The sequence below is a fragment of the Columba livia genome, chromosome 2, assembly GCF_036013475.1.
Source record: "Columba livia isolate bColLiv1 breed racing homer chromosome 2, bColLiv1.pat.W.v2, whole genome shotgun sequence".
Lineage (NCBI taxonomy): Eukaryota > Metazoa > Chordata > Aves > Columbiformes > Columbidae > Columba > Columba livia.
Window position 1 is genome coordinate 5,848,904 of NC_088603.1, and position 14,488 is coordinate 5,863,391.

Here is a 14,488-nt window from a genome sequence, read left to right on the forward strand (position 1 = left end):
GACGGGCCTCAATAGACACTCCAAAGAAGCAGCATCTTCCTCCAAACCCCTGCACCGAGACCAGCAGCAGCACAACTCACAGCACAACACAGGGTTCGTTTCTGCACGTGATGTTTGGGCTAATGACTGTTAGCTGCAAAACTTTCAGCAGTCCCTTGGGGATTTGTGGGCACTTGGAAGCCGCTGTGCAAGAAACACCTTCACGTGGAGAAGACAAACATGATCACTCCAGGGCAGTCCCAGCAGTGCAGGAGCACCCAAAGCACCGCAGAGGCCACAAACACCCTCCAGCAGTGCTGGATTTAAGACATTGCTGCCTCCTTTGCCAAGACTCCTTATATCGCAAATTACTTTCCCAAAGGAATTTTACAGTCTTTTTTTCCTCCAAACCATCTAGCTGTCAATCAAACAACATCTTGTTCATTAGCATGCAAGTTTCTGGCCATAGTAGATTTGCAGGATGCCTTGAATCCACACGCCTAAGGCTATTTTTTCAAGCAATTTGGTGTTTAACCACTACCTGAACTCTCAATGCATCCTCCCACCCCCTCCAAGGACCTGGCCACACATGTGCTGTTGACACAACAGCCCACGCAGCAGCTCGGCCGCCACCATCCAGGATCCGGCCCGCGGCGCCGGGCACGGCACACAACGCGTGCTGCCAACCGGACTTTGTCCCACGCAGCTTTCACAGTGCCGAGCCAAACCCTGGCCCAGCTCCACCCTGGGTTTCATTGCTGCTGTGGCTTCTCTTCCCCAAGGCTGCTCCAGATCACCTTGCAGAGAGCTGCGAGTATAAAACATAGGGAGCTTTCACAGAAGCAACTATTCGTTCTGCATGAAATGGTGGCCAACTTGGGTTGCAACTCAGGAGAGCAGGACAGGCTGCAGCCTACTACAGATTTCAACTAAATTTGGAGTCCCTTGGTCTCTTTTCAGTGGTGCCCAACAACAGGATGCAGTACAAGCGCAGATTGAAACACAGGAGGTTCCATCTGAACATGAGGAGAAACTCCTTTGCTTTGAGGTGCCAGAGCCTGGCCCATGCTGCCCAGAGAGGTTGTGGAGTCTCCTTCTCTGGAGACATTCAAACCCGCCTGGACACCTTCCTGTGTGATCTGCTCTGGTGACCCTGCTTGAGCAGGTGGGTTGGACTGGATGATCTCCAGAGGTCCCTTCAACCCCAACCACTCTGTGATTCCATGGCTTCTGCTAGCATTTACATTAGGATATTCCAGGATATGAAAAGTGTTTGGGGAATGCATTTAGGAGCTGAATCCACCTCTTTTGTTGAGTACAAGTCACCATTGACTTGTAAAAGCTTCAGAAAGTCAAGGTCAAACCTCCTGGCTATCCTTCACAGGAATCCCTGCTTCAAGAACAGAACGTGGCACCCAAGACCTGACACAGCGATGACGATCAACAGCACGTCCCCACAGCGGGTCACAGGGACAGGGAAGCAGAGCAAGGAGCCGCAAACAGGGCTCAACTGTGAACACACACCCCGCCAGCTCACCAAACCCTTTCACCACAAGCACTGCAGCACCAGGTGAGCCAGTTTTGGGCTAAAATCCTCCATAGGATGCTGCATCTTCCACCATCCTGGGTTCAGCTTGTCCCCAAGTCCTGTGGCTGCAGGGAAAGCTTCTGCAGCAACAGCCCCAGCACTGAAACAAAGCAGGGAGCCATGTACCCCCAGCCTGCAGCCCCAAAATTCTTCACTAGCCGCATTACAGCATTCTTTCCTTGCTCCCCTTTCCCATGCAATCCATGTTCTACAGCGAACAGCTTTAAAATTATTTGCTTTTAATTTCTCCTGTTTAATTAAAGATGAGCTGGGACAGACTGATTAGGTTGGACACTGGGGGTATTTTAGCAACTCATAGGAAGATTACTTAGCCAGACTAGATCAGAATTGCAAGGACAGACAGAAAACAAACAATAATGCCCACACGTCCACACTCACACGTGCTCGCCCACACCTCTGGACAGAAAAGCACTTCTGTGTATGACGCTCACCGCAGTGTTCACCACATCAGACAAAGGCTCATGTCGCACAGGGTATAGGGCAAGACCACAGAGACAGCGTGTTTCGGGCTTGAGAAAACACTCACCATCCCAGCAAATGGCACTCAAAGGAAGAAAAGGCACCAAGAAGAAAAACATGCGTGACCACACGCAGGGATGGGGAACTGCTCACCAGAGGGACCCACCGAAACCTCCTGGTCGCCCATTTCCCTTTGCAAAGCTTAAATAATGAGAAAATAAAAGTCTGGGGACTGAGGGTGAACCCACCAGGTTCAGGATCAGCAGGCCATTTATAGCTTGGCTAAAAAGTGCCCCAAGGACATAAATTTAAAGAGTGGAATTCCATATTCCTCTTATGGCTCCGTAATGCATTTTCCATCTCCCCGGTGCACAGCTGACATTCTGCACATCTCTGCGCGCATCGTGCTTGGCCTGTGCTCCGTGCAGGGCAGGGGCTGGAGGTGACAGCCCAGCAGCCTCTTACTGTCCATCAGCCACCCCAAGACGGGCTGGAACATGGGCTGTGTGTCCCTCTCCTGTGCTGCATCTTGGGATGTCAAAAAGCCCAGAGATATGTAGCAAGAGAAAACATGTTTCCTTAGATCAGATGATGTGGCTGAACTGTGGTTGAACACTTATTTCCTCCTCCCTTTCCCATTGATCTCCTTGGCTAGAAGAGCCAAGGTAAACCAGGAGGAATTGCTGTCTCCTAATGCTGAGCTCTGAGGTTTGCTGCTTCTACAACAGGCTCATCACAGAATCTCAGAATCACTTTGGTGGGAAAAGACCTGCAAGATCATCAGATCCAACCGTTAACCTAACACTGCCACTACACCGTGACCGTAAGAACCACATCCAGGCTCCAAAGCCAGCCTGCGCGCACCGAGCAGTCTAATAAAAGATTTCCCTTGTAACAGCAAACCCTGACTCACTTCCCTCCAGCCTCGACCTGCAGGTCTCCAACAGCAGGGCCAGATCACCCAGTACGGAAAATCCTGCCAGCTTTCACACGGGTGCCAACATCCAGCTGGGGGAGCAGGGCTGGACACACACCACCCTCAGCACTGCAGCTGCATGGTGTGTCCCCCGCTCTGCCGGGGTCCAGACACACCGTGTCACCCCCACCGGCACCCTCCAATGGGAAAATACAGAAAACGCCTCAACTCCAAGCTGCACAGCAAATTGGCAAAGCATCACCAAGTGATAGTGACATTTCGGAAGGGATGAAGAAAGGACTGTGCTCCTCCAGCTGCTGCAATCGCTGGCTCTGCACAATGCAGTCCTCTCCGTGCTGGATGAAACACTAGACTCTTTTACAGCTCTTCAATAGCACCCCAAAAAATAAATGCGTGACCCATCAGCACACGTTGACCTGAACTGTGGGTTTCTGACGAAGATTTAAGACCCATAGAAAAAGCTGCAATACCAAAATTGGTTTAGACAAGGAAGGTATAAAAGAGCCTCTAAATCCACATCCCACTAGACTGGCAGCCCATGTAGCCTCATGTCCTCCCTCCAACAGAGAAGCTTTTACAAGCTATGAAACCTTCCTTCTGCTGCAGAGGCATGCCCCGAATCTGCAAGAGCCCTGGGAAACCTTGAACCCTGGGTTATAATTAATGTCAAATTAAGAGTTCTGGAAACTGGACCACCTGCCAAAGCTGTCACAAGGCACAGGTAGTCATGGGCAAGCCCCCATCTCCCACACTCCTGAGGATAGGCTCCAAGAGCTGCACTCTGGGTACAAATCCTGCACAGCGCTCCAAATCGCACGTGTCAGACTGGAAATGAATTCACAAGGCTCCAGAGAAGGGAATTCTCCCAAACCACTTACACTCACCTATGAGGCAAAAGAGCTTGACCCTGGAAATCCCCAGAATCACTTAAACTCCGCACAAATCCCAAACCTCCAAATTCCCAAGTGAGCCCAGATTTCCAGTCCATGCACTGGCAACACATGCAGACCCTGCGCCAAACAGGAGCAGCTCTACTTCCAAAAACCACTGGATTACAAGACAGGAATTGAGGATAAAAGCAGCAGCCAAAGGGGAAACAGCTCTCCAAACTGCATCGGGGCAGAGGGACGTTTTTGGCCGCCATGCACAACCTGACGAGCCCGCTGGCGCACACCCATTCGCATTGGCACACGGCTCCCACCTCCACTCCCCACCCAGCCGTGGAGGGGCTGAAGTTCGGTGCCGGCAGAACAAATCCTCCTGGAGCATCACCCCAAGCTGTGACAGGGTTCCCCACAACAGCCGCTCGCTCCATCCAGGTGGAAATCCAGCTTGAGGTCACTCACGCCATGCGGGTACAGCTTCCCCTCGGCCATGGGAGCCTGTGCCCACCGCAGAGCCTTCCTCCCCATCCTCACCGCTCGGGACACTGCACAGGGAGGACTTTGCTCACGGTGAAGCTGGAGGGCGAGGGTTGGCCGGGCATTCGCGCAGCTCCCTGGCATGGATGCGATTCTTTCCACAGAAGCAGGATGCAAGCGACTGCAGCCAGTAATGTACCCATACAATCCATAGTTTAACGCGCCCCGATATTGGGTGTTCGGGTCTAATCCCGGCGCTCGCTGTCAGGGACAGGCTGCCCCAGGTTGGGAAAAACAGTTTATGCAGCCGAAACCGAGCACGATGAAACAAGGCGAGAGCTGTGCCGTGAAAGGTAAATCCCCAAAGCGGGGGGGAAGGTTTTTCCCAGTTCCCCACACCCCCTCCTGGGGAGCCGTTCCGACCTCCCCACAGCTCCCCAAACCACCCACCGAGCGACCTGCCTGGAGGGACCAGAAGAGGGAGGAAAGGGAAGAAACGCCACCGGCTGCAAAACTCTCGGTCACCGCCACGAAAAACAACAAAAAAAATACAATAAAATAATTAAAAGAACGAAACAAACCCTCGCACCGGTGCGGGAACCTACCGCCCGCGGAGCTCCCGGTCCCCCAGGAAAGACTTACCGGTCCGGCAGCGCGGCTACCCGCGGAGGGACATGCCGAAGAACCGCGGCAGCACCGCTCGGCTCCGATCGGCTGCGCTCGGCTCCGCTCGGCTCAGCAGCGGGAGCGAGGGGGCGCGGGGCGGTGCACAAAAGCGGGAGGAAGCGGTGACGTAGGAGCCGCCACGGCCAATGGGATGGCGACTGAGCGGGGAGGGGGCGGGGCGAGACGGGACGGCCCCGCCCCACCCACTGAGTGGGCGGTACGAGGGGGAGGTGCTGCGCCGCGCCGCTGGGGGGCGGCCCCGCGGAGAGGGGTCCGGCCAGAGGGGAACGGGGAGCTGGGGGGCACTCGCAGCCGGTCCCGCAGCCCCGCTCGGTGTCGGTGCAGCCCCCCCAGGTCCCGCAGCCGGGACCACCCCGGTTGGACCACACAGGATCACGGAGTCACAGAGTGGTTGGGGTGGGAAGGGACCTCTGGAGATCATCCAGTCCAACCCACCTGCTCAAGCAGGGTCACCAGAGCAGATCACACAGGAAGGTGTCCAGGTGGGTTTGAATGTCTCCAGAGAAGGAGACTCCACAACCTCTCTGGGCAGCCTGGGCCAGGGCTCTGGCACCTCAAAGGAAAGAAGTTTCTCCTCATGTTCAGATGGAACCTCCTGTGTTTCGGTCTGTGCCCGTTGCCCCTCATCCTGTCATTGGGCACCACTGAACAGAGTCTGGTCCATCCTCTTGACACCCACCCTTGAGATCCTCTACCTTTGCTTTCAGATGGAAGTTGACTTTTGAGCTCTTGCTGAGGTCTCTGGGACCTTCTGAAATTGGGAGCTGGGACCAAACTGTCCCATTTAGGGTTGAGTTGAAAGAACAGATGATGAAAAGTTGTGTTGAAACATCCTGACTCCAGGAGATGGGGCTTCACAGAATCATAGAACAGTTTGGGTTGGAAGGGACCTCCAAAGCTCATCCAGTGCCACCCCTGCCATGAGCAGGGACATCTTCACCAGCTCAGGTTGCTCAGAGCCCCGTCCAGCCTGGCCTGGGATGTCTCCAGGGATGGTTCATCCACCACCTCTCTGGCCAGCCTGGGCCAGCACATGAGTTGAAGCACAGGAGAAGCTGCTGACACCTGGCCACAGCGTAGCTTTCTGCAGCACCCAGCTTTCCATGCAACCAGGACGTGAAGATGGGATGAAGGGATTGCTCTCTGATACCTTGGTTGGGTTTTGCCTCTTTTGGGAGGAACTGAAGCAAAAATGAGCCATAGTTAAGACCAAAGGGAGGGAAGAGGCTCTCAGCTGCTCCTGGGCTGTGATCAGTTGTCCAAGCTTCCCCTCTAGAGCAGCTCAGAGCTCCTTGGGCAGCTCCCCATGGGAGGCAGAGCCACCTCTCAGCTGCCCCAATCAACACCCGCCTGTCCCAACCGTCCTTTGAGTGTCCAAGTGCCTTTGGACTTGACTTTCCATATGGGGAGGGACAAAGGCAAAACTCACCCCTGAGCTAAGGCCCTTGTGCCTGAAAGATGGATGGAAATTGGACTTGGGTTTTGTACCAGTCTGGTGGGAAAGAGAGAAATTTCATATACACAATGGAAAAAAGTAGGTAATAATATTTTTCTGATTATTTCCCTGTTTCTCCATTTAGTAAATGTGTTGTGGAGAGGAACAGGAACAAAGTCAGTTCAAGATTTTTTGGGGGGAGAGAAAAAAATGGTCAGAATCTTAAACCCGGACTCATTCCTCTCAAGATTTTCAGGACTTGCTGCTGCAAGAAATGTTGAGCCGTTGCCTATAAAGGCAATAGAAACCCCAACCAGGGACCCCTCCTGAGAGATTCAAATCTCACATCCTCGTATACAATCGCGTGACCTATTAATAAAATCCATAGAAACCAATTCTGTATATACCAAATAACAGCAGATGGCTCCAGCCCAAACTGCTCCGAGTTCCCTCACTCCATAAATGATTTTCCTAGGGCCCTTCATGGTCTTGATGTAATTGAATAGGTTTCACTCTTTTTTTTCTCTCCCTCCCCCTCCTCAGAATATTTTTGCAGCTTACGGAGAGGCATCCAGGGGAACCGAGCTGTTGCTGGAAGGAACCTCTGACTCCCACTTGCCTCATCCGTTTGGGAAGCAGCGTAAGCCCAGCCTAAGCCACCTGGCTTTGGGAAGGAGGTTGCCTTTCTCTGCACCTTCCCTCTAACTCTTACAGCTTTTTAATAAAATTCCGGTAACTTGGCACATTTGAAATGTTTTGGCTGCTGCCCATCTGGGATGTATGTAATGAATTCTTGCACTGCAGATGCCTTTCTGAAATAAATCACATGTGTTTACCTTGGGAACCGGGCACAGGACTTCAGTTTCAGGTATTATAAGGCACTAAGCGACAAGCAGCTCCTTTAAAACTTGGTTTTAATGGGCATGGCTCAGGCAAGCACCAATTACTGCTGAAAACCCCTTCCAAGCGTTTTTTCTTTTCTGAATGTGTTTGGTGCCCCAGGAATCCCACTGCGGGGATTTCAGCTCCAGGGTGTTCCTGAACAATGCAAGAATCATCATGTGTGTGAAGCCTGTTTCCATTGATGTCAACAGCTCTCTGTTGATGGGCGTGCGAAGGATCTGCCCCCATATTCTGCCTTCTCGAGTTGCTCTTGAAAACATTTACGAAGCCTGGCAGAAGAACAGACGGAGGTGTGTTCCTTCTTCATGTGTTTTCCTACAAACACTGGCTGACAGCATTCACATTTCTGGAGAGGAGCAAAAACCTGGGAGAAAGTGCCCAGTGGAGAGCACTGGTGAAACCAGTGTGTTGCGGAGGGTGGTTGTAGCAGCTTCATATGGGGAAATAAAATAGATGGGAGGCTGTTCTCTGCCCCTGAGAACAACAGGCATGGTGTGCCTTCTACCTTGTACCTTCTACCTCTCTCTTCTTTTCTAAATCAGTGTCAAACTGTCACAGAGTCACAGACTGGTCAGGGTTGGAAGGGACCTCTGGAGATCATCCAGTCCAACCCACCTGCTCAAGCAGGGTCACCAGAGCAGATCACACAGGAAGGTGTCCAGCTGGGTTTGAATGTCTCCAGAGAAGGAGACTCCACAGCCTCTCTGGGCAGCCTGGGCCAGGCTCTGGCACCTCAAAGGAAAGAAGTTTCTCCTCATGTTCAGATGGAACCTCCTGTGTTTCAGTCTGTGCCCGTTGCCTCTCATCCTGTCATTGGGCATCACTGAAAAGACTCTGGTCCCATCTTGACACCCACCGCATCTATAAAATGTACAGATGTGTGCTCTGATTCTTCTAAGTTGACTAGTCTACATGGTGGATATGAAGGACTATATCATCCCAATAATATCTTCAGTGAAAAGTTTGATGGCACAAGTGGGTAATACTGAGCTATAAGAAAAGCTGATGGTTCATCCGCAGACCAAGAACTTTGCAAATCACAGCCCCAGGCTGTTCTATTTATGCTTCTCCTTTAATGACGCAAGCGTTAGTATTTGCTGTGGGGGGAAAAAGGGAAGATATCTGGCTTTTACCTAACTGCTGCTATTCCGGGCTTGGTTAGGGTTCCTGTAGGAAGTGAACACAGGTCCCAGAGCACTGACCCAATTCTTCTGTGACTAAGTATGCTCTGTCTAACCTGAAATTCTCCCATGCCTTCTGTTTGATATAATATCCTTTCTTGCTTCCTGTCCTAAACAGCCACATGAAGCTGTTGTGCACTGTGAGGCGTCTGTCAGGCTTTCTCTCCCATCGAGATGGCTGGACATTGACAGTGAGTGAAATCATTCCTATTCTTAGATTGCAAACTGTAAAGGAATGATGCCGTCTCGGTGTAAAGAAAGGAAACCAGTTACTCACTCAGAGCAGAAGGCTGGAGCTGGGAGTGAACTTGGGTGGGATTTCAGCACGTAGACACAAGCCTGGGATGCCGAAATCTCTGCATGGCAGCACCTGGGCTTGGCAGACCTGCAGTGGCTGCTCCTCCTCATCCAAGATTAACAGTGAGTCTGCTGTTTGCTGTGGAAAAACAGGTGGAAAAAGTGGGCTAGAGCTATTCCCATGTCCCTCCAAATGATATTACCTGCAGAGAAGTCATGTTTATTTTGCTTAAACATTCCCCCATTTCCTATGTGTTCTGACTGCTGCAAAGCTGAGCAATTTGGGGACTAACCTGGTCAGGATCCACAGACCACACGTATCAGTGAGGGGTTTGTGCTGGCCCAAGAACACACCTGGACGTACGCAGAGGTTTGTTGGGGACAGACATTTGAGCACAGCACTTCTTCTCTATCTCTGCCTCTGTTTTCACAGTATCACAGTATGTTTGGGATTGGAAGGGACCTCAAAAGATCATCTAATCCAATCCCCTTTTACAAGAACCATGTCATGGAATGCTTAAGAAGGGTGAGAGTCAGGTTCAGATCCCTGTTGCTGAGGGGCCGCACACTTCATGACTATGTTCCTCTTCCTCTCGTGGTACACGAAATGCTCCCTGGCTGATACGACCATATGTTCCGCAGCGCAGACACCAAGATCTTCTCTATGAAAGCAACCAGGCAAGAGCAACGAGTGATCTCTGTGGCTTGATAAGTTCGGAAACCTTTCCTCTTCTGTGGCAGAAAACTTTATTTTCACTAACAGCAGATAACGCCTTCTGCCCACTCAACAAATTAACCTCGTGTGTTAGAGCTTGGGTTCGTAGAATCATAGAATGGTTTGGGTTGAAGAGACTTTCAAAGCTCATCCGGTGCCACCCCTGCCATGAGCAGGGACATCTTCACCAGCTCAGGTTGCTCAGAGCCCCGTCCAGCCTGGCCTGGGATGTCTCCAGGGATGGGAACCTCCTTGGGCTGAGAAAATAATCTTGGGCTCCTGCTCTGGCTCGGGGTACAGGATATTTCCAGTGTCCACTCCAGCGTAAAAGGCAGGTGGCAGCAGCAGCAACTGTATTTGAAAAGGAAAGGGTGAGTCCTGCACTTGAAGATAAAACGTGCAGGCCTGGTCCTAGAGGAGCGGGTTCAGAGCATGAAGACCCAAGAGCAGAGCTGCACTCACCCGCTCAGGTATAGAATCACAGAATCATTTTGGTTGGAAGAGACCCTCAAGTGCAACCATTAACTTAACTCTGGCACTAAACCATGTCCCTAAGAACCTTATCTACACATCTTTTAAACCCCTCCAGGGATGGTGACTCCACCACTGCCCTGGGCAGCCTGTTCCAATGCCTGACAACCCTTTCTGGGAAGAAAACTTTCCTAATATCCAATCTAAACCTGCCCTGGCGCAACACCCCGTCTTGCGGGGTTAGACAGTTGCTCTGTGAAGGGGTCAGAGCAAAGGGGTGCCCCCCAGCCCTCTCCGAGGCAGCTTTTGTATCCATCGAGCTCGCTGCACACAGCTGACAGGAGAGAGTTTTTGGATCTTAAGAAACAAATGACTGAAAGCTCAGAGTGACACGCAGAGGAAGGTAACAGCACGCAGCAGCCAGAAACAGCGATCAACAAAAAGAACAGGTTTTCACTCGTATTTCTTCCAAGCTGGGTGTGAATATAGTGAGATTGAGTTATGTGGATGATTGTTTTTTTCCTGGTAGCTGTCACATGTGCTTTCATATCTGGATGTGAGTTTCCACACTATAGTTGTTCCATGACTCACCTCTTCTGCCCAAACAGAGGGAAAAACATCTCCAAATAGGACAAAGTGAAAGTGAAGAGGATCTGATTTCTGGGTGGTTTTTTGAGCAAACATTGTTAGAGAGCATTTCTCTGTGAGGCTTTTACATATGTGTATGGAGATTCAGACACTCATGTCATCCAAACAGTATTTGCAAGGTAACTCTATATATGACCCTGGTGAAAGGTGTGAAGCTGAAAGCCCTGCAGAGTTATACTACTGATCTGCAAACAGACCCAGTTTAGACTTTCTCAAGTAAGGTCAGATCTATCCCACAATACTTATCAGCTCATCTGGCACCTGAATATTGTGGAAAATAGCACAAGCAATACTGTCCTTGTGGCATTTGCAGCCGAAACTGCAAGATAGCCAAAAATCACAGGGGACATCCTGCTTTTCCATCCCTCCTTCTGAGAAAGTTCAGAGGAAATCTTGATTTTTTCCTGAAAAGAACCAAGATTCTCAGCCTTGCAACTGGCTCCTCTTGAGCAGAGTCTAAGGGACAAGAGAAGGACTTGGCAGTGTTAGGTTTACTTTTGGCCTTGATGATCTTAAAGGTCTTTTCCAACCAAAACGATTCTGTGATTTTGTGACTGAAAGGGTCCAGACATGGGTGGGTATGTGCATCCTGCCTGCCCTGTTCTTTGACACCACTGACTTCATTTGAATTTTGCTCATTAAGAATATGACCCTATTCCTCTAATCCCCTCCTGATTTTAATGGTAACATGTATGCAACATGTAGTCAAAGCCACTCATTATAATCACTGGATTACAGCTGCCATTTCAATCATCATTCTGGACTCTCTACTGTGTTCTTGACGAAGAAGCTTCTACCAGAACCTTCTGGCATATTCGGGCTCCTACAGCTGACAGTGAATAATATACGAGCAGCCATAGTGCCTGAGTTTGTTTGTATTCCTTCCCATCCACTCACATGGAGCTGGATTTTAGCTGACAGAAATCAAGGGAAGTAGAGCCTCATTTACCGAAAAACTGGGATCTGTCCTATTGGTCATAAGCTGATCTGCACACATCAAGTGGAAACCTATATCTTTTCCTTTACATCTGTCACAAGGGGGAAGAAATCACCGAAACAATCAAAACCTGACTGTTTACATATGTTTTGTTTTCTAAATGGACTTCTATAGAAAGTTGCAGCTCTGTTGCACAGACAGCTCACATAAATCTCTTATCACAAAAGCCATATGTCCTCATTTCCTCATCTGCGGTAAAATACGAGCAGCGGCGCTTCGATAATTAGGAAGCTGGAGGTAAACCACTCAGCATCCAGCAGCAGGAAAGTGTGTACGGGTGAAGGTTACAAAACACCAAGCAGAGCAGTTTGGTTTTGAGCGGTGTCACTTGCCCATGCACTTCCCATTGTGCGACTGTCGCTTGTGTGTTAACAAGCCAGTTCTTCCATGGAGGGCATACTGGAACAACTGGGAAAGTCTCAGAGATGCTTGATGCTCCTCATTTGGTTGCTCACCTTTGCAGGGCAGTTATCCTTCCCTTGAAAAGAACTCAAAATCAGACCTCAAAATACAGCAAACTGTCCTGCTCCCATCTAAGTCCCTTTGATACGATCTCCAGACACATAAAGGGAGAGAAGAGCATCCATGGATGGTTCCTTCTCATCAGATGGATGGCACGCTGGGGATCTCCTGTTCCCTGTGTGGACTTCATATGGTTTCACCTGGGAAGAAGGAGCAGAATGGTCCCACAGGACCAATCAGATATTTTTTGGCTTCTCCCTTACCAAAAACTCAGACAACTGTCATCTGTGCCCCTTGTTTGACAAGTCAAGCTGGTGTCACTTCTGAACTCTTAGCTTCACGCAGGTGTTTCCATAAGGCTGCTCTGAGATGGATAAGTTAACTGAGTGCGTACAATTAGCACAGCTGCCATTATGGCATGTCCAAGTCCTTCCAAATCTTGTATTTTTTCCCAAAGAGAGACATTTCCTAAATTTCAGATCAGCCAGCGATGGTGAAATGCCCTTTTGCCCAGCTTGGTGTGCTTTGTGTAAGGAGTATTTATTTAATCCATCTGAAACTACATGAGAAAGGAGAGAAATATCCCGGCGGCGAGATAAGATGATTATCTTCCCGGCAAACAATGGGCCCACGGTCAAAATTAAAAATAATTTGATTGCAAATAGGAAGCCTAGTAAAGCAGCAGGGCCAGAGGAAACATGACTAATTTTTTTTAGCTTGTCTGAACTCACACAGCAGAGCTTTGCAAGAGCCGTAACTTTGAAATATAGATCTGTAGAAAACCCATGGGGGGAGGATGGCAACCATCCAACTGCAATAGTACAATAGGGCCAAGTTAACGCAGCTGGTAGATCCAACCTAAATGACTAAATAGCAACAGACAAAAGCTATTTTAGGTGTAATTTGGTGGGGACCACAATAAATAAGATTTGGGGGGAGTGGAGAAAGTGAAGACTTTTTTCTCAACTCTTTTTTTGTTTCTGTTCGTTTGCCTTTCTCCTTGGCAACATGTGGTCAAACCATGATGCCAGTGTCACCTGTGGGATCAGGGTCAATGCTGCACATCCTTGGTCAGTGTTGGTTCCTCCCATCTCCAGCAAAGACCTTTACTTTCTGCAGAAGAAGGAGAGGGAGGCTGCAGGACCATGATGACCTTGGAGATGTCTCCAAGAGAAAATTCTAATAGATGTGAAACCTCTGCAGGGTCCCTTATAAAGGCATTTCCTTTTGATGATGACTACCCAGCAAAAGTGGTTATGATTTGCAGAAACACTGTATGCTAAACTACTGCTTCCTTAAAACAAAACCCAACATGAACCAACCTCTGTCCAGGGGGAATGTGAAGAAGAAAATGCTGCATAGTACAGCTGTTCCTCAGCATCCATGGTAGGACTCCAACATCTTCCTCTGTCCCAGACAGTGCTCATATGGTGTGAATTTTGGCGTCGTCCTATGCAGGGACAGGATTTGGACTTGATGATTCTTGTGGGTCCCTTCCAGCTCAGGACATTCAATGATTCTATGTACCTGCTGTAGAGCTGCTGTTAAGCTGGGCAGACATCAAGACCAATCCAGGTTGCAGTTCTTGTCCTTGCATCACAGCCTGCATGTCAGAAATGACCTAGTGACTATCAATTTAATCCAGTGGACAGTAACATTCGGATCTCTGTTTTTAAGCATCTAAGTTGACTGTATCCTTCTATAAATGTTATTGTCTAGAACATTCTGTGCTTTTATTAGCATTGTTAGAGACGGATCTCTAATATGAAGGCACTCAACGCTCAAAACGCCCTGTGCGATAGGGGAGTGATGTTACATCCATCTGACAGCAGCAGAAATTCTGCTGTAGATAGAGGGTTGAAATGATCCGTTCCAAGAACACGGGGAGAAGCATGGATCAGAACACAACAAAGACATGATGTTCCCAGGTCTCGCTGTGACCACAAAACCACCATTTCTTTTTGGTTTTGCTTTAAAAACCTTTTAAACTGACAGTTTTAGTCAACTGAGCGTTGAAGCAAATCCTTAGCTATCTGCATTGAAGCCATGTTGAATTACATCAGAACGTGAGCACACTTAACTGATAGTAACTACTTCAGTTGCAGTTATGTCTGACCCTTTACCTGGGTAGATATATTCTTTTAGTATTTTGAGGGCATCATATAAACGAGGTGAGAGAGTGTTGCAAACCCATATGACAGCCACAAGGAGAAGCTGACACTAGATGCTAACCGGTATTTAAGCCCCTTGGCAAACCTCAGATAGGTCCAATAATTGTAGGTGGATGAGAGCCGGCAGATGGTCATTAGGTTCCCAATGGAGGAAACACCGCTGAAAGGCAGAAAGA

At 49.4% G+C, this 14,488-nt stretch overlaps 1 protein-coding gene across 2 annotated transcripts in view; it reads right to left on the minus strand.

Annotated features, from left to right (window-relative positions):
* Positions 1-5,138, minus strand: part of LOC102088147 (mitogen-activated protein kinase kinase kinase 3) — a 91,104-nt gene extending 85,966 nt beyond the window's left edge. For both annotated transcript variants that reach the window (XM_065050354.1, XM_065050352.1), the window contains exon 1: positions 4,988-5,138. The gene's annotated coding sequence lies outside the window, so the exon portion shown is untranslated. The remainder of the gene's footprint in view (positions 1-4,987) is intronic.
* Between the last annotated feature and the right edge of the window lie 9,350 nt (positions 5,139-14,488).